Source organism: Salmo salar, chromosome 21 (assembly GCF_965601325.2).
Source record: "Salmo salar chromosome 21, fSalSal1, whole genome shotgun sequence".
NCBI lineage: Eukaryota > Metazoa > Chordata > Actinopteri > Salmoniformes > Salmonidae > Salmo > Salmo salar.
In genome coordinates, this window is record NC_138311.1 from 53,763,235 (window position 1) to 53,786,500 (window position 23,266).

General features: G+C 42.8%; 1 protein-coding gene across 1 annotated transcript in view; it reads left to right on the top strand.

The window, feature by feature from the left end:
- The window catches only part of LOC106582504 (uncharacterized), a 147,027-nt gene that overhangs the window by 99,880 nt on the left and 23,881 nt on the right, over positions 1–23,266 (top strand). The window lies entirely within an intron of this gene.

Below are 23,266 nucleotides of genomic sequence, written 5' to 3' on the forward strand. Positions count from 1 at the left end.
GTTCAATGAACCATAAACAATTAATGAACATGCACCTGTGGAACGGTCGTTAAGACACTAACAGCTTATGAAAACAGTTATGAAAACAGTTATGAAAACTTATGACACTAAAGAGGCCTTTCTACTGACTCTGAAAAACACCAAAAGAAAGATGCCCAGGGTCCCTGCTCATCTGCGTGAACGTGCCTTAGGCATGCTGCAAGGAGGCATGAGGACTGCAGATGTGGCCAGGGCAATAAATTGCAATGTCCATACTGTGAGATGCCTAAGACAGCGCTACAGGGAGACAGGACCGACAGCTTCGCAGTGGCAGACCAAGTGTAACAACACCTGCACAGGATCGGTACATCCGAACATCACACCTGCGGCACAGGTACAGGATGGTAACAACAACTGCCTGAGTTACACCAGGAACACACAATCCCTCCATCAGTGCACAGACTGTCCGCAATAGGCTGAGAGAAGCTGAACTGAGGGCTTGTAGGCCTGTTGTAAAACAGGTTCTCACCAGACATCACCAGCAACAACGTCGCCTATGGGAACAAACCCACCGTCGCTGGACCAGACAGGACTGGCAAAAAGTGTTCTTCACTGACGAGTCGCGGTTTTGTCTCACCAGGGGTGATGGTTGGATTCGCGTTTATCGTCAAAGGAATGAGCGTTACATTGAGGCCTGTACTCTGGAGCGGGATCGATTTGGATGTGGAGGGTCCGTCAAGGTCTGGGGTTGTGTGTCACAGCATCATCGGACTGAGCTTGTTGACATTGCAGGCAATCTCAACGCTGTGCGTTACAGGGAAGACGTCCTCCTCCCTCATGTGTTACCCTTCCTGCAGGCTCATCCTGACATGACCCTCCAGCATGACAATGCCACCAGCCATAGTGCTCGTTCTGTGCATGATTTGCTGCAAGACAGGAATGTCAGTGATCTGCCATGGCCAGCAAAGAGCCCGGATCTCAATCCCATTGAGCACATCTGGGACCTGTTGGATTAGAGGGTGAGGGCTAGGGCCATTCCCCCCAGAAATGTCCGCGAACTGCCTTGGTGGAAGAGTGGGGTAACATCTCACAGCAAGAACTGGCAAATCTGGTGCAGTCCATGAGAAGGAAATGCACTACAGTACTTAATGCAGCTGGTGGCCACAGCAGATACTGACTGTTACTTTTGATTTTGACACCCCTTTGTTTAGGGACACATTATTCCATTTCTGTTAGTCACATGTCTGTGGAACTTGTTCAGTTTATGTCTCAGTTGTTGAATCTTGTTATGTTCATAAAGTTATTTACATGTTAAGTTTGCTGAAAATAAACATAGTTCACAGTGAGAGGACGTTAATTTTTTTGCTGAGTTTATCTATTTTACAGTTTTAAGAAAGGTGAACTCTTATAGTTTGTCATTTTATAACTTGATTTATATTATATATTTAGTACATTTCAATCCTTATTCATACAGTTTTGATGAACAGAAAATATATATTTTCAAATATTTCATATTTTAATATTTTTACTGTGTCCTTGTGCGTGTGTCCTCAAAAAATTACTACACCTCAGCAATTTCTAACATTTTTTTTACCAGAAAGGTGAGATTGTAACCTGTCTTGGAGTATGCAATATTACTAATTATTGTTTATGGCCCTCTCATGATGAATAATTACTTTGGGGATTACGTAGATTACATTTTAGATTACATTTACAGTTACATTTAGCTGGTTAATGGCATGTCAACTCTAAAAAGGGAAGATGAAATCAGTGTGTATGTAAGGGCTGTCTGAAGAGAGAGTGGACCAAAACACAGCAGAGTTAGTGTTCATCGTTTAATATTTAATTGAACAACGTGAACACTATACAAAAACAAGAAAAGAGAAAACCGACAGCCAACAGTCCTGTCAGGTGCAAACACTAACAGAAACAATTACCCACAAAACCCAAAGGAAAAACATGCTCCTTATGTGTGACTCCCAATCAGCAACAACGAGCTTCAGCTGTGCCTGATTGGGAGCCACACACGGCCCAAAACAAAGAAATACAAAAACATAGAAAAAGGAACATAGAACGCCCACCCAATGTAACACCCTGGCCTAACCAAAATAAAGAACAAAAAACCCCTCTCTATGGCCAGGGCGTTACAGTGTAATGTTGGCCTCTTGTACTGTAGATTACGTCGTTAGTTGTTTGGTACTGTTATGATATACGTTGACCAACATTCAACACTCTCTATGTATCTATCTCTCTCTTTTTATCGCTCTCTCTTTCATTCTGTCTGTCTCCCTCTCTCTCTCTGTCTCTTTCTCGCTCCCTATCTCTCTCTCTCTCTCTTTTAACTCTCTATTTCTCTTTTTAACTCTCTCTCTTTCTCGCTCTCTCTCTCTGTCTACCCCTCCCTCTATCTCGCTCTCCTTACATATTGAAAAAATAGTAATGTTCTTTCCTCCGTAATCTCAGTTGATTGCAGATGATAATTGTCACGTCGCCCCCCTCTTCACAATGGCAGGGCAACAGGAGGAAAATTAGCAGCTGTCAGAAGAAGCCACGTCTCCAATGAATACCTGTCATTAATGCTTCCCTCTCTCCCCTTCCCATTCCTCATGTTACTTCCTGCCTTTTCAGAGGTAACAACCTAGCTAACCCTGTGCGGAAATAAAGGTTTAATGTCAAGAGATCCTAATAGCAATCTTTTAAAGCAAATTCATTCATTTTATTCCTTCCTCTGCCTCCAAATCCATAAGCATTACATTATGGAGCCTTGTGCCTAGCTGTGACTGTGTGTGATTCCTCCATTCACCCCCTCACCCCTCCCTTAATTTAGATCGGTGTACTTGATGCTGCTCACTTCAGTGCTGAGGCCCAGGGCTAGAGAATAGAGCGAGTAGACAGCCCCAGACGAGAAAGAAAGGGAATTACAATACTGCTATAGAACGCTGCCTGTCTGTCACACCCAGGAGATGCCCAGGTCCCTGATTCAACTAACACAGACAGAGAAGGAGTAGCTTTGTTTCTCAGTTAGACCTGGGAGGCTGTGGACTGAAGTCTCTCCTCCTAAATCAGATAGACCTGGGAGGATGTGGACTGAAGTCTCTCCTCCTACATCAGATAGACCAGGGAGGATGTGGACTGAAGTGTCTCCTGGTACATCAGATAGACCTGGGAGGATGTGGACTAAAGTCTCTCCTGCTACATCAGTTAGACCTGGGAGGATGTGGACTGAAGTCTCTCCTGCTACATCAGTTAGACCTGGGAGGATGTGGACTGAAGTCTCTCCTGCTACATCAGATAGACCTGGGAGGATGTGGACTGAAGTCTCTCCTCCTACATCAGATAGACCTGGGAGGATGTGGACTGAAGTCTCTCCTCCTACATCAGATAGACCTGGGAGGATGTGGACTGAAGTCTCTCTTGCTACCTCAGACAGACCTGGGAGGATGTGGACTGAAGTCTCTCCTCCTACATCAGATAGACCTTGGAGGATGTGGACTGAAGTCTCTACTGCTACATAAGTTAGACCTGGGAGGATGTGGACTCAAGTCTCTCCTCCTACATCAGATATACCTGGGAGGATGTGGACTGAAGTTTCTCCTGCTACATCAGATAGACCTGGGAGGATGTGGACTGAAGTCTCTCCTGCTACATCAGATAGACCTGGGAGGATGTGGACTGAAGTCTCTCCTGCTACCTCAGATAGACCTGGGAGGATGTGGACTGAAGTCTCTCCTGCTACATCAGATAGACCTGGGAGGATGTGGACTGAAGTCTCTCCTGCTACATCAGATAGACCTGGGAGGATGTGGACTGAAGTCTCTCCTGCTACATCAGATAGACCTGAGAGAATGTGGACTGAAGTCTCTCCTGCTACCTCAGATAGACCTGGGAGGATGTGGACTGAAGTCTCTTCTGCTTCCTCAGATACATCTACCCCCCAGTAACAAAACCATTAGAATACAATGAAAAAAAATCCAACCACATTGTTTTGTCACATGCGCCAAACACAACAGGTGTAGACCTTACAGTGAAATGCTTACTTACAAGCCCTTAACCAACAATGCAGTTTTAAGAAAATACCTAAAAAACGTAAGAGATAAGAATAACAAATAATTAAAGAGCAGCAGTAAATAATAATAGCAGGGCTATATACAGGGGATACCGGTACAGAGTCAATGTGCGGGGGCACCGGTGTCAAGGTAATTGAGGTAATATGTACATGTAGGTAGAGTTATTAAAGTGAATATGCGTAGATAATAACAGAGAGTAGCAGCAGTGTAGAAGCGAGGCACTGCAAATAGTCTGAGAAGCCATTTGATTAGATGTTCAGGAGTCTTATGGCTTGGCGGTAGAAGCTTCCGGATTAGAGTCCTGCTCCTTGAAAGATGCAGCTCTACCCTTTAGCTTAGTGCGAATGTTTCCTGTAATCCATGGCTTCTGGTTGGGGTATGTACGTACAGTCACTGTGGGGACGACATCGTCGATGCACTTATTGATGAAGCCAGTGACTGATGTAGTGTACTCCTCAATGCCATCGGAGGAATCCCGGACCATATTCCAGTTTGTGCTAGCTGTAATGGCTGTCTGAAGAAGTAGACCAAGGCGCAGCGTGTTTAGTGCTCATATTTAATTTTAATCGAGTCACTTTGAAAAAAACAAGAAAATGACAGCCAAACAGTTTTGCCAGGTATAACAAAACACTAAACAGAAATGAACTACCCACAAACCCCAAAGGAAAACAGGCTGCCTAAGTATGACTCCCAATCAGCGACAACGATGTACAGCTGTCCCTGATTGAGAGCCATACCAGGCCAAAACAAAGAAATACAAAGCATAGAAAAAAGGACATAGAATGCCCACCCAAATCACACCCTGACCAAACCTAAATGGAGACATAAAAAGGCTCTCTCAGGTCAGGGCGTGACACTAGCACAACAGTCCAGCAGTTTAGCATCGCTTCATCTGATCACTGGTGCTTCCTGCTTAAATTTTGGCTTGTAAGCAAGAATCAGGATAGAAGTATGGTCAGATGTGCCAAATGGAGGGTGAGGGAGAGCTTTACATGTGTCTCTGTTTGTGGAGTAAAGGTGGTCTGGTTGCACAATTAACATGCTGATAGAAATTTGGTAAAACTGATTTAAACGTTCTTGGAGATTCAATCGGCTGGTTTACCCAGAGGTTTACATTTTGAGTGAAACAGAGTGATTGCACAGAGATCCATTTAGCTCAGTTTGAAATCTGTTTTTTTGGTGTCACGCTGGATGAATGTCAAGCTCTATATCATGGAGAAGTTGTTGTTTTCCCAGTGTTGAAAAAAGAGAAGACTTTTCAACAAAAATCTATTGCTAATTATCCTGATATCCATAATTACTGCAATCAAGGATGTAAACAAAGCAGGATTATCTTGTTACACTTGAACAGCTAGGAAAACCAAGGATGATAATCGGCAGTTCTTTTTTGATTGCATCTCTCGCCTACTAAGTCTCTCTCTGCAGCTCAGAAGGAGGTTCAGTGATAATTTGTATCAATAATTGATGACACGATGAAGCATTAATAAGATGCTATGATTATTGTATTTCTTTTACTGAGATATTAGTTCAGACCACATACTGCTCATAGGCCTATGGTTTCCTAGGTGGCAGATGTACACAGTTAGGAGACCAGTAAAATGCACCCTGCTACATTCTATCAAGTAACGGTTGTTTTGCAATCAGGGCTTGATAGTGATTGTTAGCAGTGTGGAGGAGGAGTAGACAAATGCTTCACCTCGTCTCTTGCCCTCCAGAAGGAACAACTAGTCTCCAGTCAATAACTGTAGATGGATTCTCTGTATCTCAGCAATTTAGAGGCAACAGCTCCAACGTTGATGGAGAAGCTGTACAATTAATTGTGACAGCCAAAATGTTGAACTCAGCATCGAACCGGTCCATTCCCCTTCCAGTCTTTTGTTAGGAATAACATGTCATCATTTAGGTAGTATCAGCCAGTTTGTCATTCTATATATGTGGACCAAGGTGTCATTCTGTATCTGTAGTCCAAGGTGTCATTCTAAAGCTGTGGACCAAGGTGTAATTCTAAAGCTGTAGACCAAGGTGTCATTCTAAAGGTGTGGACCAAGATGTCATTCTAAAGCTGTAGACCAAGGTGTCATTCTAAAGGTGTGGACCAAGGTGTCATTCTAAAGCTGTGGACCAAGGTGTCATTCTAAAGCTGTGGACCAAGGTGACATTCTTCAGCTGTAGACCAAGGTGTCATTCTAAAGCTGTAGTCCAAGGTGTCATTCTAAATGTGTGGACCAATGTGTCATTCTAAAGCTGTGGAACAAGGTGTCATTCTAAAGCTGTGGACCAAGGTGTCATTCTAAAGCTGTGGACCAAGATGTCATTCTAAAGGTGTGGACCAAGATGTCATTCTAAAGGTGTGGACCAAGGTGTCATTCTAAAGGTGTGGACCAAGGTGTCATTCTAAAGGTGTGGACCAAGGTGTCATTCTAAAGCTGTGGACCAAGGTGTCATTCTAAAGCTGTGGACCAAGGTGTCATTCTAAAGCTGTGGACCAAGATGTCATTCTAAAGGTGTGGACCAAGATGTCTTTCTAAAGGTGTGGACCAAGGTGTCATTCTAAAGCTGTGTACCAAGGTGTCATTCTAAAGGTGTGGACCAAGGTGTCATTCTATATCTGTGGACCAAGGTGTAATTCTGTATCTGTAGTCCAAGCTGTCATTCTAAAGCTGTAGACCAAGGTGTCATTCTAAAGCTGTAGACCAAGGTGTCATTCTACAGCTGTAGTCCAAGGTCTCATTCTAAAGCTGTAGACCAAGGTGTCATTCTAAAGCTGTAGACCAAAGTGTCATTCTAAAGCTGTAGACCAAGGTGTCATTCTAAAGCTATAGACCAAGGTGTCATTCTAAAGCTGTGGATCAAGGTGTCATTCTAAAGCTGTGGACCAAGGTGTCATTCTACAGCTGTAGTCCAAGGTGTCATTCTAAAGCTGTAGACCAAGGTGTCATTCTAAAGCTGTAGACCAAGGTGTCATTCTAAAGGTGTGGACCAAGGTGTCATTCTAAAGCTGTGGACCAAGGTGTCATTCTACAGCTGTAGTCCAAGCTGTCATTCTAAAGCTGTAGACCAAGGTGTCATTCTAAAGCTGTAGACCAAGGTGTCATTCTAAAGCTGTGGACCAAGATGTCATTCTAAAGGTGTGGACCAAGATGTCATTCTAAAGGTGTGGACCAAGATGTCATTCTAAAGGTGTGTACCAAGATGTCATTCTAAAGGTGTGGACCAAGGTGTCATTCTAAAGGTGTGGACCAAGATGTCATTCTATATCTGTGGGCCAAGGTGTCATTCTAAAGCTGTGGACCAAGGTGTCATTCTAAAGGTGTGGACCAAGGAGTCAATCTAAAGCTGTGGACCAAGATGTCATTCTATATCTGTGGACCAAGGTGTCATTCTATATCTGTGGACCAAGGCGTCATTCTATAGCTGTAGTCCAAGGTGTCATTCTAAAGCTGTAGTCCAGGTTGTCTTTCTGAAGCTGTGGACCAAGTTGTCATTCTATGTATGCAGTCAAAGTTGTCTTCTATGTCATTCTGTATCTGAAGTCCAAGGTGTCATTCTGTATCTGTTGTCCAAGGACTCATTGTAAAGCAGTAGTCCAAGGTGTTATTCTAAAGATGTGGACAAAGGTGTTATTTTATATCTATATTCCAAGGTGTCATTCTATGTCTGCAGTCCAAGGTGTCATTCTAAAGCTGTGGACCAAGGTGTCATTCTAAATATGTAATCCAAGGTGTCATTCTAAAGCTATGGACCAAGGTGTCATTCTAAAGCTGTGGACCAAGGTGTCATTCTAAATATGTAATCCAAGGTGTCATTCTAAAGCTATGGACCAAGGTGTCATTCTAAAGCTGTGGACCAAGGTGTCATTCTAAATATGTAATCCAAGGTGTCATTCTAAAGCTGTAGACCAAGGTGTCATTCTAAAGGTGTGGACCAAGGTGTCATTCTAAAGGTGTGGACCAAGGTGTCATTCTAAAGCTGTTTTCCAAGGTGTCATTCTAAAGCTATAGACCAAGGTGTCATTCGAAAGCTGTGGATCAAGGTGTCATTCTAAAGCTGTGGACCAAGGTGTAATTCTAAAGCTGTTTTCCAAGGTGGCATTCTAAAGCTGTAGACCAAGGTGGCATTCTAAAGCTGTTGACCAAGGTGTCATTCTAAAGCTGTAGACCAAGGTGTCATTCTAAAGTTGTAGACCAAGGTGTCATTCTAAAGGTTTGGACCAAGTTGTCATTCTAAAGGTGTGGACCAAGGTGTCATTCTAAAGCTGTAGACCAAGGTGTCATTCTAAAGCTGTAGACCAAGGTGTCATTCTAAAGCTGTGAACCAAGGTGTTATTTTATATCTATATTCCAAGGTGTCATTCTATGTCTGCTGTCCAAGGTGTCATTCTAAAGGTGTGGACCAAGGTGTCATTCTAAAGCTGTAGACCAAGGTGTCATTCTAAAGCTGTAAACCAAGGTGTCATTCTAAAGGTGTGGACCAAGGTGTCATTCTAAAGCTGTGGACCAAGGTGTCATTCTACAGCTGTAGTCCAAGGTGTCATTCTAAAGCTGTAGACCAAGGTGTCATTCTAAAGCTGTAGACCAAGGTGTCATTCTAAAGGTGTGGACCAAGATGTCATTCTAAAGCTGTGGACCAAGGTGTCATTCTAAAGCTGTAGAGCAAGATGTCATTCCATAGCTGTGGACGAAGGTGCAACAGCAAAATGCCTCTTAAGGATTTTGTTCAAGAGCATGTCGACTCAGTATATAATGCTCTACCTGCTATACCCTATGCACTGGTCAAACGTTTTAGAACACCTGCTCATTCAAGGTTTTTCTTTATTTTTACAATTTTCTACGTTGTAGAATAATAGTGAAGACATCAAAACTATGAAATAACACATATGCAATTATGTAGTAACTGTTATGTAGTAAGTGTTAAACAAATCAAAATATATTTTATATTTGAGATTCCTGAAATGACCATCGTTTTCCTTGATGAAAGCGTTGCTCTTTCTTGGCATTCTCTCAACCAGCTCCACCTGGAATGCTTTTCCAATGGTCTTGAAGGAGTTACCACATATGCTGAGCACTTGTTGGCTGCTATTCCTACATTCTGCAATCCGACTCATCCCAAACCATCTCAATTTGGTTGAGATCGGAGGATTGTGTAGGCCAGGTCATCTGATGCAGCACTCCATCGCTCTCCTTCTTGGTAAAATATCCCTTACACATCCTGGAGGTGTGTTGGGTCATGTTTTTATTTGTTTAACAGTTTTTTTTGGTTACTACATGATTCCAAATGTGTTATTTCATAGTTTTGATGTCTTCACTATTATTCTACAACGTAGAAAATTGTAAAAATAAAGAAAAACCCTTGAATGAGTAGATGTTGCAATATCTCTGACCGGTAGTGTACATAGGGGTATTGTTGTTTAATGAAACAATATAGCTTCCAAGTTTGTTGTAGTACGTAACCTAGATTAGTCAACAGTTTTCATATTATGCAACTGTATGACTGGTAACTCCTGATGAGAAACGTCTTGATGTAGTTAGATCAGACAGGCCTCTGAGGATCCAGATCCAAGGAGCTTTGTGGAATCTCCAGACTTTAAATGCTATCTAATGTATAACAGTGCCAGTCAAGTCCCAGACTGTTTTGAGTCACTAGGCAGGTTTCCATTGACCCAGGATTATTTGACAAAACCAATGTGGCAAAAAAAACAAAAAAACAAAAAAACACTGGAAACGTCAGCCGTTGGCGAAATGTTCTGAAAATCAACATAATTTCTGTTTGACAGGGGTGACATTTTTTAAGTGTCAAACGACAAATTATGATGGAAACTGATTGCCAAATAATTTTGAAAGTACGCGGTGCAGGGGATGTCGTCACGAAACGGGAACGGACCTTTGGCGATACGTTCGCGCATGAGAATTAGGACTCAAATATTATGATTTTTTTTTTGCATCCTATCCATGCTGGCTTTGGCGGGCTACTTGAGACATGAAAAAGCTGGGAAGGCATACAGGCTGTCACCAATTTATTTAATAAGCAATTTGCCTAAATTGATATTTAACCCTAGGATTTTTTTGCGGAATGTTTAATCTTTTTTGGTATGACGTCATTACATTCAGCTGTTTTTATCAACGCAAGACAGTTCCATGGAAACGCATTGCAGCAGGGAATTGTTGAATCAATTTTTTAAACGTCAACATAAAAACAAAATCGCTGCGCAAGCTAATGGAAATATAAGGAAACATTTCTCCAGACTGTTTGATATGTAATGAAAACACTTGGAACTAAGGAGATCTTTCTTCTAGGTTCAAATCAAATCAAATGTTATTACATTTTATTTATACACGTGTTTAGCAGATGTTATTGCGGGTGTAGCGAAATGCTTGTGTTTCCATCTCCGACAGTGCAGTAATAAGTACTATCTAACAATATCACAATGTACACCCAATACACACAAATCTAAGTAAAGGAATGGAATTAACAATATATAAATATATGGACGAACAACGTCCGAGCGGCATAGACTAAGATACAGTAGAAGAGAATAGAATACAGTATACAGTATACACATATGAGATGAGAAATGTAAAATATGTAAACATTATTAAAGTGACTAGTGTTCCATTATTAAAGTGGCCAATGATTTCAAGTCTATGTATATATAGCGCAGCAGCCTCTAATGTGCTAGTGATGGCTATTTAACAGTCTGATGGCCCTGAGATAGAAGCTGTTTTTCAGTCTCTCGGTCCCAGCTTTGATGCACCTGTTCTGACCTCACCTTCTGGATGGTAGCGGGGTGAACAAGCAGTGGCTCGGGTGGTTGTTGTCCTCGATGATCTTTTCCCTGGTCTACATGTGGATTAGCAATGGAATATCTCTTAAGGTGTTTTAAAAGTGGAGTTTTACACTCAATACCCTGTGGGTACTTTCACCAAAGATTTGGACAGCATACATGAATTTACAATAGTATTTTTTGAATACAATTTGCAAAGCTAATCATTTCAGTTATCTATTTCCTGCACAATTATGCAAGCTTTTCTGAAAGTATAATAGTTTAGAAAGAAATTCCATTTCAATTTTCCAATATGTAGTTTTAAAGGGTTCTAGAAATATTCATGGTGAATAAATAGGAACTATATTGCTCTTTATTCGTTTTCATAATATTGAAGGTCTTCGTGTTGCTGATAATATTATGGCTCATGGTTGTCAACCTCTGGCTTCTTAGGATCAATTATTTTTTGAATCCTCACCCCCACCCCCCACCCCCCCTTTCTGTGGAACAACATCAATCCCAAACACAGATGGATTTTGAAAGCAAATCTATTCCATCTGTCTCGTATCGTCTGTTGCGATGAGGTCACCCATCACAATCAGTGAAAAGATGTGAGCGACGATCAATGTATAGGCACAACTATAGTATCATCTTACTCCCAGTAGGCATAGCACCTCTAAGAGCTAGTTGTGTCCGTCATCTTTCAGCAGAGTTGTTCCTGTATAGTGTATTCTTCCTATAGCGTTAACTATACAGCTTCAGTCTACAGGCCCTGCGTGCCACTTCTGTTTGGATGTGTTTTAATAAAGACATACCATAATCCTCTGGTTTATAAATACTATGTCTTTTGATGTTCTAATGTCATTCTAAATTAAAGAAAATCGGCAAAAAAGGTTTCCCCCTCATAAAACGGTTCACTAAACATTTTCATTTTCACGTGGCCTCAGCTTTAGTCAATGAGATGGGGTTAAGCAGTGAGATTACGTGTCGTTGTAGTCTAATAGTCCATGTTCGGGACCTCTCTGTACTCCTAGCCCAGGGGAATAACACATTTACCTTGATTGATAATGATACACTTCTCTCAGAGGGAGTAAGAGGCTAGGTTGGAGCTGTGCGTTGTCCTTTGGGTTAGCCCTAGAGCTCTGCAGAGGGACAAACCTATGGGTAGCGTTAGCTATTGCGCTCTGCAGAGGGAGAAACATATGGGTTAGTTATAGCACTCCGCAAAGAGCCATATCTTTGCATTAGCCTCTGCAGAGGGAGAAAACTATGGGTTAGCTATAGCGCTCTGCAAAGAGACAAACCTTTGTATTAGCATTAGCCTCTGCAGAGGGAGAAAACTATGGGTTAGCTATAGCGTTCTGCAAAGAGACAAACCTTTGTATTAGCATTAGCCTCTGCAGAGGGAGAAAACTATGGGTTGGCTATAGCGCTCTGCAAAGAGACAAACCTTTGTATTAGCATTAGCCTCTGCAGAGGGAGAAAACTATGGGTTAGCTATAGCGCTCTGCAAAGAGACAAACCTTTGTATTAGCATTAGCCTCTGCAGAGGGAGAAACCTTTTGGGTTAGTTAAGGCGCTCTGCAATGGGCCAAACCTGTGTATTAGCATTAGCCTCTGCAGAGGGAAAATCATGTGGTGTTGGTTAGCCTAGCCTAGTGTTGCGTAGAGAGAGAGAGACTGACAGATGAAGCTATACGCCTACCAGACCGCTGTAGTATAGCTACGTGTTATTTTCTCGCTGCAGAGAAAGTATGAATAGAGTGGCTACCAGATCACTGTGGTAGATGTTTCTACACTGAACAAACCAGACCACTGTGGTGGATGTTCCTACACTGAACAAACCAGACGACTGTGGTGGATGTTTCTACACTGAACAAACCAGACCACTGTGGTGGATGTTCCTACACTGAACAAACCAGACGACTGTGGTGGATGTTTCTACACTGAACAAACCAGATGACTGTGGTGGATGTTTCTACACTGAACAAACCAGACCACTGTGGTGGATGTTCCTACACTGAACAAACCAGACGACTGTGGTGGATGTTTCTACACTGAACAAACCAGATGACTGTGGTGGATGTTTCTACACTGAACAAACCAGACCACTGTGGTGGATGTTTCTACACTGAACAAAGCAGATCACTGTGGTGGATGTTTCTACACTGAACAAACCAGATGACTGTGGTGGATGTTCCTACACTGAACAAACCAGATGACTGTGGTGGATGTTCCTACACTGAACAAAAGTGTAAATGCAACAATACAACAATTTAAAAAGTTTTTATTGCGTTACAGTTCATATAACGAAATCAGTCAATTGATATAAGTTCATTAGGCTCTAATCTATTGTTTTCACATGACTGAGAATACAGATATGCATCTGTTGGTCACAGATACCTTTAAAAAAAAAAGGTAGAGGCGTGGATCAGTATCTGGTGTGACCACCATTTGCGTCATGCAGCGCGACACATCTCCTTCGCATAGAGTTGATCAGGCTGTTGATTGTGGCCTGTAGAACGTTGTCCCACTCCTCTTCAATGACTGTGTGAAGTTGCTGGTTGTTGGCGGGAACTGGAACACGTTGTCGTACACGTCAATGCAGAGCATCCCACACATGCTCAATGTGTGTCATGTCTGGTGAGTATGCAGGCCATGGAAGATCTGGGACATTTTCAGCTTCCAGGAATTGTGTACAGATCCTTGAGACATGGGGCCATACTGAAACATGAAGTGATGGTGGCGGATGAATGGCATAACAATGGGCCTCAGGATCTCATCATGGTATCTCTGTACATTCAAATTGCCATTGATAAAATGCAATTGTGTTGGTTTTCAGTATCTTATGCCTTCCCATAACATACTGTGGGGGAAAAAAGTATTTGATCCCCTGCTGATTTTGTACTTTTGCCCACTTACAAAGAAATGATCAGTCTATAATTTTAATGGTAGGTTTATTTGAACAGTGAGAGACAGAATAACAACAACAAAAAATCCAGAAAAACGCATGTCAAAAATGTTATAAAATTATATGCATTTTAATGAGGGAAATAAGTATTTGACCCCTCTGCAAAACATGACTTAGTACTTGGTGGCAAAACCCTTGTTGGCAATCACAGAGGTCAGACGTTTCTCGTAGCTGGCCACCAGGTTTGCACACATCTCAGGAGGGATTTTGTCCCACTCCTCTTTGCAGATCTTCTCCAAGTCATTAAGGTTTCGAGGCTGACGTTTGGCAACTCGAACCTTGAGCTCCCTCAACAGATTTTCTATGGGATTAAGGTCTGGAGACTGGCTAGGCCACTCCAGGACCTTAACGTGCTTCTTCTTGAGCCACTCCTTTGTTGCCTTGGCCGTGTGTTTTGGGTCATTGTCATGCTGGAATACCCATCCACGACCCATTTTCAGTGCCCTGGCTGAGGGAAGGAGGTTCTCACCCAAGATTTGACAGTACATGGCCCCGTCAAATGATGCGGTGAAGTTGTCCTGTCCCCTTAGCAGAAAACATAAAGCATAATGTTTCCACCTCCATGTTTGACGGTGGAGATGGTGTTCTTGGGGTCATAGGCAGCATTCCTCCTCCTCCAAACACAGCGAGTTGAGTTGATGCCAAAGAGCTCCATTTTGGTCTCATCTGACCACAACACTTTCACCAGTTGTCCTCTGAATCATTCAGATGTTCATTGGCAAACTTCAGACGGGCATGTATATGTGCTTTCTTGAGCAGGGGGACCTTGCGGGCGTTGCAGGATTTCAGTCCTTCACGGCGTAGTGTGTTACCAATTGTTTTCCTGGTGACTATGGTCCAAGCTGCCTTGAGATCATTGACAAGATCCTCCCGTGTAGTTCTGGGCTGATTCCTCACCGTTCTCATGATCATTGCAACTCCACGAGGTGAGATCTTGCATGGAGCCCCAGGCCGAGGGAGATTGACAGTTCTTTTGTGTTTCTTCCATTTGTGAATAATCGCACCAACTGTTGTCACCTTCTCACCAAGCTGCTTGGCGATGGTCTTGTAGCCCATTCCAGCCTTGTGTAGGTCTACAATCTTGTCCCTGACATCCTTGGAGAGCTCTTTGGTCTTGGCCATGGTGGAGAGTTTAGAATCTGATTGATTGATTGCTTCTGTGGACAGGTGTCTTTTTTATAGGTAACAAGCTGCGTTTAGGAGCACTCCCTTTAAGAGTGTGCTCCTAATCTCAGCTCGTTAACTGTATAAAAGACACCTGGAGCCAGAAATCTTTCTGATTGAGAGGGGGTCAAATACTTATTTCCCTCATTAAAATGCAAATCAATTTATAACATTTTTGACATGCGTTTTTCGCAATATTTTTGTTGTTTTTCTGTCTCTCACAGTTCAAATAAACCGACCATTAAAATTATAGACTGATCCTTTCTTTGTCAGTGGGCAAACGTACAAAATCAGCAGGGGATCAAATACTTTTTCCTACCACTGTAACCCCACCTCCACCATGGGGCACTCTGTTCACAACATTGACGTCAGCAAACCGCTCGCCCACACATCGCCATACATATTGTCTGCCATCTGCCCGGTACAGTTAAAACCGGGACTCATTCATGAAGAGCACACTTATCCAGCGTGCCAGTGGCCATCGAAGGAGAGCATTTGTCCATTGAAGTTGGTTAAGCTGCCAAAATGCAGTCAGGTCAAGACCCTGGTGAGGACGACGAGCACGCAGATAAGCTTACATGAGACGGTTTCTGACAGTTTCTGCATAAATACTTTGGTTGTGCAAACCAACAGTTTCATCAGCTGTTGGGCTAGTTTCAACAGCTCAGACGATCCTGCAGGTGAAGAATTCAGATGTGGAGGTCCTGGTCTGTTGTGGTTTTCACGTGTTCTGTAGTTGTGAGGCAACATCCACCACAGTGATCCGTTGGACATACTCTAAACAAAATTCTCTAAAACGGCGTTGGAGGCGGCTTATGGTAGAAAATCTAACATTACATTCTCTGGCAACAACTCTGGTGGACATTCCTGCAGTCAGCATGCCAATTGCACGCTCCATCAAAACTTGAGACATCTGTGGCATTGTGTTGTGTGACAAAACTGCACATTTTAGAGTGGCCTTCTCTTGTCCCCAGCACAAGGTGCACCTGTGTAATGATCAGCTTCTTGATATGCCACACCTGTCAGGTGGATGAATTATCTTGGCAAAGGAGAAATGCTCAATTATAAGGATGTAAACAAATTTGTGCCCAACATTTGAGAGAAATGTGCTCTTTGTCTGTATGTAAAATTTCTGGGATCTTTTATTTCATCTCATGAAACATGGGACCAAAACTTTACATATTGCGTTCGTATTTTTGTTCACTTTATGTTCTGTATAGCTATGTCCTCCTCTCCTGCTTCAAAAGTATCCTGAATACCCTTGAGAGTCCAGACCCCCTGTGTTTTGTAATTTAGTGTCTGGTGGAGGGGGATGGTGGAAGGGGACCATGTCTCGGCGTAGCTCAGCTGGGTGACTGGGTGAAGGGGGGTGTTGGAGGGCGATCGTGTCTCGGCGGTTTAGAGGGGTAGAGGTATTGCTCGGCGGAGTGACTGGGTGGAGGGGAGGTGTAGGAGAGGGAGAGAAGGGAGAGCGGGAGAGAGGGGGAGAGCTGTGGCACAGCGGCTCAGATGGTTAGCCTCTCTCCCAGCACCCCACCGAGCCTTGGTTCACTAACGGTGAATAGATCTATCTGCAGTGTAAATGACTTCACAGCTTCACACCGCTTCCTCTGCGCCATGTTTTGTTGTTGTTTAATTGCCTAAGCTCTGCCCCCCCGCCCCCCGCCCCCCCGTCCCGCCCCCAGCCCCGCCCCCCGCCCCCATGTGTTTGAAAGGTACAGTATATTGAGGTTAATACATCCTCATTAGAGATTTACTGATGACTTTCCCTTTTTGAACTTGCATAAACTTCATATCAGATAAAAAAAATGATCTTTCCCCACTAATTTCTCTGATCTTCCATATAAACTTTTTTTTTTAAATTTATGCTATTAAGCGAGCATTAATTAGAGCTCTTGAGAGTAAGATACGATTGCATATATGATCATTAAACTACAGAGCCCAAAGCTGCCTGGATCCAATCTTGAGATTTGAAACCATACTTTGAAACTTTAGATTCACCATTCTAATGAAGCATTGATACAGGCCAGTCCTAACCTAACAAATCAACGCATATATCCAGGGTTACTTGTTACGAATACCTTTCCATGCATAGCTTTTTTCCATTCCACAATTAATGCCACCTGTCTTGAGACCAATTGTCTGATTTATAGATTCACAGTATACCTTAGCAAAGGCTGATAGTGAATTGTGTTGATGTTGAAGTGTGTTGCTACTGGTTTCAATCAGTGTCACTTGTTTTGGTCTATAATATTTAGGCACAGAAGGCATTTTCACAGCTCATCAGAACACTTGACACAGGCACCCAGGCATACACACACACACACAGGCACGCACACACACGCCACACACACACACACACACACACACACACACACACACACACACACACACACACACACACACACACACACACACACACACACACACACACACACACACACACACACACACACACAGAGGCACAAACACACACACACACACACCATTACACCTCTCTGGGTCTGTAATGGACTGTGATATCAGCGTAAAGTGGTGAGGTCCATGTCGGGACTGACCCCACACAATGGCCTGAGTGTGTTCTCTCACCATTAATGACAATATTATTGTACAGCCATTTGAGCCACTTTGCGTCCTGCACTCATTGAGGAAAAAATAACCACTAAGCCTCCTGAAGTGATTGACGGGTATAGAACCACCAAGCCTCCTGAAGTGATTGACGGGTATAGAACCACTAAGCCTCCTGAACTGATCGACGGGTATAGAACCACTAAGCCTCCTGAACTGATCGACGGGTATAGAACCACTAAGCCTCCTGAACTGATTGACGGGTATAGAACCACTAAGCCTCCTGAACTGATCGACGGGTATAGAACCACCAAGCCTCCTGAAGTGATTGACGGGTATAGAACCACTAAGCCTCCTGAACTGATCGACGGGTATAGAACCACTAAGTCTCCTGAACTGATCGACGGGTATAGAACCACTAAGCCTCCTGAAGTGATTGACGAGTATAGAACCACCAAGCCTCCTGAACTGATCAACGGGTATAGAACCACTAAACCTCCTGAAGTGATTGACAGGTATAGAACCACTAAGCCTCCTGAACTGATTGACGAGTATAGAACCACCAAGCCTCCTGAACTGATCGACGGGTATAGAACCACTAAACCTCCTGAAGTGATTGACGGGTATAGAACCACCAAGCCTCCTGAAGTGATTGACGGGTATAGAACCACCAAGCCTCCTGAACTGATCGACGGGTATAGAACCACTAAGCCTCCTGAACTGATCGACGGGTATAGAACCACTAAGCCTCCTGAACTGATTGACGGGTATAGAACCACTAAGCCTCCTGAACTGATCGACGGGTATAGAACCACCAAGCCTCCTGAACTGATTGACGGGTATAGAACCACTAAGCCTCCTCAACTGATCGACGGGTATAGAACCACTAAGTCTCCTGAACTGATCGACGGGTATAGAACCACTAAGCCTCCTGAAGTGATTGACGAGTATAGAACCACCAAGCCTCCTGAACTGATCAACGGGTATAGAACCACTAAACCTCCTGAAGTGATTGACGGGTATAGAACCACTAAGCCTCCTGAACTGATTGACGAGTATAGAACCACCAAGCCTCCTGAACTGATCGACGGGTATAGAACCACTAAACCTCCTGAAGTGATTGACGGGTATAGAACCACTAAGCCTCCTGAAGTGATTGACGGGTATAGAACCACTAAGCCTCCTGAAGTGATTGACGTGTATAGAACCACTAAGCCTCCTGAAGTGATCGACGGGTATAGAACCACTAAGCCTCCTTAACTGATTGACGGGTATAGAACCACTAAGCCTCCTGAACTGATCGACGGGTATAGAACCACTAAGTCTCCTGAACTGATCGACGGGTATAGAACCACTAAGCCTCCTGAAGTGATTGACGAGTATAGAACCACCAAGCCTCCTGAACTGATCAACGGGTATAGAACCACTAAACCTCCTGAAGTGATTGACGGGTATAGAACCACTAAGCCTCCTGAACTGATTGACGAGTATAGAACCACCAAGCCTCCTGAACTGATCGACGGGTATAGAACCACTAAACCTCCTGAAGTGATTGACGGGTATAGAACCACCAAGCCTCCTGAAGTGATTGACGGGTATAGAACCACCAAGCCTCCTGAACTGATTGACGGGTATAGAACCACTAAGCCTCCTGAACTGATCGACGGGTATAGAACCACTAAGTCTCCTGAACTGATCGACGGGTATAGAACCAAAAAGCCTCCTGAAGTGATTGACGAGTATAGAACCACCAAGCCTCCTGAACTGATCAACGGGTATAGAACCACTAAACCTCCTGAAGTGATTGACGGGTATAGAACCACTAAGCCTCCTGAACTGATTGACGAGTATAGAACCACCAAGCCTCCTGAACTGATCGACGGGTATAGAACCACTAAACCTCCTGAAGTGATTGACGGGTATAGAACCACTAAGCCTCCTGAAGTGATTGACGGGTATAGAACCACTAAGCCTCCTGAAGTGATTGACGTGTATAGAACCACTAAGCCTCCTGAAGTGATCGACGGGTATAGAACCACTAAGCCTCCTTAACTGATTGACAGGTATAGAACCACTAAGCCTCCTGAAGTGATTGACGGGTATAGAACCACTAAGCCTCCTGAAGTGATTGACGTGTATAGAACCACTAAGCCTCCTGAAGTGATCGACGGGTATAGAACCACTAAGCCTCCTGAAGTGATTGACAGGTATAGAACCACTAAGCCTCCTGAAGTGATTGACGGGTATAGAACCACTAAGCCTCCTGAAGTGATTGACGTGTATAGAACCACTAAGCCTCCTGAAGTGATCGACGGGTATAGAACCACTAAGCCTCCTGAACTGATCAACGGGTATAGAACCACCAAACCTCCTGAACTGATTGACGGGTATAGAACCACCAAGCCTCCTGAACTGATCGACTTGTATAGAACCACTAACCCTCCTGAACTGATTGACGGGTATAGAACCACTAAGCCTCCTGAAGTGATTGACGGGTATAGAACCACTAAGCCTCCTGAAATGATTGACGGGTATAGAACCACTAAGCCTCCTGAAGTGATCGACGGGTATAGAACCACTAAGCCTCCTGAACTGATTGATGGGTATAGAACCACTAAGCCTCCTGAACTGATCGACGGGTATGGAACCACTAAGCCTCTTCAGTTCAGATATGTTCCAATGGACAGATGACGCACTATTTGAAAAGCAGTGGGTTTAACCTGAACACCAGTGGTGTGTCTGATACGGCACCCTATTCACCTTATAGGAACCCATAACGCTCTGGTCGAAAGTAGTGCACTATGTAGCAAATAGGGTGTCATTTGAAACGTCGATGAAAGTTCGTCTCAGTGTTCAACTATAGCTCTTTGAAATCTAATCTCATACCTTTGTGAAAAAATGCAACCATTGAATTAGATTTCAGAAAATAAAATCATGAGAAGGTATATTGTCCGCTGGGTATTTTTGCCCTATTTACTTTATATTTGTTGACGGTGTGATTTCACCTTTCAGGAGGATCTATCCAGGGCTTCATTGTGGTAGTGGTTTTCATGTCAGCACTAAGGATGAGTTATAGTGTAAATAGATTCAAAGCATGAATGATGTTACTTTCTTTTTCTCTAGCCTCTGGGATGTTTGAACATGAGACCATTGGGGAATTGGAAGTTTTAATACATCTCTTTATCCAACAGAGCTTTGAATGTACAAGTCTCCATATATCCTAAGCTTTAAAGTTGCAATCCGCAAATTGAAACAATAACAAAGTGTAATCCCAGCCATTGCTTTGGTAATAATCTCAGGGACGAGTCTGGAGAAATGTAGCTACTCTCCAATTCATAGACTGTAACGCCCTGGCCATAGAGAGGGGTTTTTTGTTCTTTATTTTGGTTAGGCCAGGGTGTTACATTGGGTGGGCGTTCTATGTTCCTTTTTCTATGTTTTGGTATTTCTTTGTTTTGGGCCGTGTGTGGCTCCCAATCAGGCACAGCTGAAGCTCGTTGCTGCTGATTGGGAGTCACACATAAGGAGCATGTTTTTCCTTTGGGTTTTGTGGGTAATTGTTTCTGTTTTGAGTATTTTCCTAACAGGACTGTTTGCTGTCGTTTGTTCATTTTGTAGTGTTCTCTTGTTTTTTGAATTAAAATTCTAATGATGAACACATCCTCTGCTGCACCTTGGTTCCCTCTTCCAGACAGCCGTTACATAGACAGAGCTATGGATGCAAAGACTGGCCAGCCATGATATCAAAGTTCTAGTTTTAACCATGTTTTGAGGCTATACTGTGTTTGTTTAAAATGTACTTTGTTTACAAACATTAGAGTGAAACAAGCTTCTATGTTGGGTTTGTGATGGGGTGCGACAGTTGAACTAAGCTCATAAGGCATCTATCTGTAGGTTGTATTCTTCAAGAATCAATGGGTACATACATATCAAGTCCAAATACAGATCTAACAACTGCAGATTGCCCACCTTTGAATAAATTAGATTTCAAATATGATCTACCCCCCCCCCCCCCCCCCCCCCCCCACACAGTGAAACTACCCTCATCTCCGTTTTGCTGAAAATCAATATTTAATACCAAATATCAAAAGGAGAAAATTAGGATCCAGGTGAAACAGATGAATTGGGTTTTCAAGGAGCATTATATTACAAGGCGCTGCACCTACTACAAAACATCCCGCTTTGCAAATTATACATCAAGAGGACGTGAATAACGTGTCTGTTATTAAATCTGAGGGTAAATAGTAGACCCCCCCCTTGTAGAGTCATCTGCTTCTATCTGACTCCTGGTATGGCATAGAATAACGTTGTCAGAAAACCCGGTCAACACCAGGCACAGACATGCACATAGTAGCAGCACTTTGCCTCTGCGGTGCATCTCAAATTAACGGGCAGAATTATTCTTTTTTTGTACATTGTATTCTATAGGGAAATCACTGCAACACAGTATAATGTATTCTATAGGGAAATCACTGCATCACAGTATAATGTATTCTATAGGGAAATCACTGCATCACAGTATAATGTATTCAATAGGGAAATCACTGCATCACAGTATAATGTATTCTATAGGGAAATCACTGCATCACAGTATAATGTATTCTATAGGGAAATCACTGCAACACAGTATAATGTATTCTATAGGGAAATCACTGCATCACAGTATAATGTATTCTATAGGGAAATCACTGCAACACAGTATAATGTATTCTATAGGGAAATCACTGCATCACAGTATAATGTATTCAATAGGGAAATCACTGCATCACAGTATAATGTATTCTATAGGGAAATCACTGCATCACAGTATAATGTATTCTATAGGGAAATCACTGCAACACAGTATAATGTATTCTATAGGGAAATCACTGCATCACAGTATAATGTATTCTATAGGGAAATCACTGCATCACAGTATAATGTATTCTATAGGGAAATCACTGCCATACAGTATAATGTATTCTATAGGGAAATCACTGCCATACAGTATAATGTATTCTATAGGGAAATCACTGCCATACAGTATAATGTATTCTATAGGGAAATCACTGCAACACAGTATAATGTATTCTATAGGGAAATCACTGCAACACAGTATAATGTATTCTATAGGGAAATCACTGCCATACAGTATAAGGTCATTACAATCTACTGGTTATTATCCACTTGTTAGGATTTATTTTCAACCAGTTTTGCTGAGCTGAGATAGAATTAGATTATTCCCTACCTGACACTGAGCTGAGATAGAATTAGATTATTCCCTACCTGACACTGAGCTGAGATAGAATTAGATTATTCCCTACCTGACACTGAGCTGAGATAGAATTAGATTATTCCCTACCTGACACTGAGCTGAGATAGAATTAGATTATTCCCTCCCTGACACTGAGCTGAGATAGAATTTGATTATTCCCTACCTGACACTGAGCTGAGATAGAATTAGATTATTCCCTACCTGACACTGAGCTGAGATAGAATTTGATTATTCCCTACCTGACACTGAGCTGAGATAGAATTAGATTATTCCCTACCTGACACTGAGCTGAGATAGAATTAGATTATTCCCTCCCTGACACTGAAATCTAATTCTATCTCAACTCGGTGTCAGGGAGGGAATCTAATTCTATTAACATTTCACTACACTCGCAATAACATCTGCTAACCATGTGTACGTGACCAATACACTTTGATTTGATTTGAGTTGAGATATAATTTAGATTCCCTCCCTGACAGAGGTGGTGTTGTCCTTGTTTTTTC